Genomic DNA, 1,961 nt, shown 5'->3' with positions numbered 1-1,961 from the left:
TTTCATTTCTTTAAGTGAAAAGAAAAAATATAATTGATTAATGTAATTTCATTTGATTCCAATCGAAAAATGAATTGAATTTGTTTTTTTCTTTTTTCTTTTAACACAGTTCGTATTAATTTGATTTTATATTTTCTTTTTTGTTCTTTTTTTTTTTTTATTAGAACAGTCAATCGAAACGTTTGTTTGTAAGGGGGGAAAAAAATATCAAATGATCGACTAAATGGAGAAAGGAAAAGGAGATAAAGTCGGTCATCCTAAGGGTAGTTTGGTATAGTATATACTATAGTATAGTATAGTTTCACTCGCGCATACTTACTCGAATTTCTTCGAAGAACGTTCGAGGGAAAAAACACGCTTTCCGTGTTAGGCGAAACACGGAGAGAAAGCTTTTTTAATCTTCGAGTGGCTCGCGTTGGTAACGCGATGGAATCACGATCGATACCCTTTTTTTCCCTCCTCTTTTTTTTATGGTTCTCTTCTTCTTCTTTTTTTTCTAATTTTTTTTTTTTCCTTTTCGACTTCGCAATTTTCTCTCAGAATTTTATTTCTTCCCGTTTGCGTTTCGAAATAATTCAACAACGGAATTTTTTTCAACGAGAAAAATTATTGAACGTCACATTCGTATAATATAATATTTTTTGAATAACAATTTATTATTATATATTATTTACGATTTATTAATTTCATTTTTTAATTTTTTATCTTTTCTATTCCTCTTATATTATATAAAAAGAAAAATAATCGTTTATAAATCAATGATAATAATGAAAACGATTCGGATTACGATGTATCATTCTAATCACGATTTAATTTAATAAAAGAAAATTATTATTTAATTTAATAAAAGATAATAATAAATTAAATAATAATTATTTAATTTAATTTAATAATAATTTAATTTATTACAAAAGAGAAAAATATAAATAATCTAAAAAAAAAAAAACTCATTTTTGTGTGCGTATTATCGTCGAATTACTAATCACGTGAATGATCGAGATCATACAATTATTTTTTATTATAATAATTCAATTTTACTAACGCAAATTAATTTCTTTCGAATATTTTTTTAACCAACGATAAAATAGAAAATAATCTGACAGAAAAATCTTTGCCTTACCTTTCCCTTATCCCTTCCCACATCTTCTGCAATCCCTAACGAGCATCGGTTTTATTTTTAATAGTCTCGTAAGTTCGATATAATTATCTTATTAAGGTACAACATATAATTATAGTAAGGAAATAATCATTATTTCCGGTCAATAAAAATAACCGGTAGTTGGAAGGGAGTGGGGGTGGGGGTGGGGAGTGTGGTTTACAATTTTAAACGAACGAGTCAAGAAAATCTCAGCCCTCACCCCCAGCCCTTATGCCTTGCACGTTTTAAAGCCGTTCAAAATGTCCTGCACTGAAAACAAATTGAAATTTAACGAGGGTGTGTGTTCATTGTTTGGTCGTTTATTCGATGCAACCCCCCACCTCCCCCTCCCCCGGTGTGAGATTTTCCCCAACAGTATTCTTTCTATTGTATACAGTATCATCTTCGAATACCCATATAAAACCACCCCCATACCTATGATTCGATATCGTTATACTAATTGTAAAAACGATTACGGTATGTTTTTCCTTCTTTTTAGTTATTTTTTTTTTTATTTTCTTTTTCTTGCTAATAACGAGATCAGCAATTTTCTTTCTAATACCATTGAAATTGTTTTTCTTTTTTCTTTCTCTTTTGTCAGAGAGGAAAAAGAATAAAAAGGGATGTTAATTAGCCAATGGTAATTAACTAATTGTAAGTACGTTTAAGGATTATTTTTTTTTTCTTTTGTTTTTTCTTCTCAAAACGTATGGCTTGGAAGAAGACAAAAAAAAGGGGGATTATTTTAAATAATCGTTTATTGATTATTTTTTTTTCTTCCACGAATCTTTTATGGTAAATCTTTTCTCTGCTATATACCATC

The sequence above is a fragment of the Polistes fuscatus genome, unplaced genomic scaffold, assembly GCF_010416935.1.
Source record: "Polistes fuscatus isolate 324 unplaced genomic scaffold, CU_Pfus_HIC Scaffold8, whole genome shotgun sequence".
NCBI classification, from domain to species: domain Eukaryota; kingdom Metazoa; phylum Arthropoda; class Insecta; order Hymenoptera; family Vespidae; genus Polistes; species Polistes fuscatus.
The sequence above is the reverse complement of the archived record's forward strand: the minus strand, read 5'-3'. Positions refer to the sequence as shown.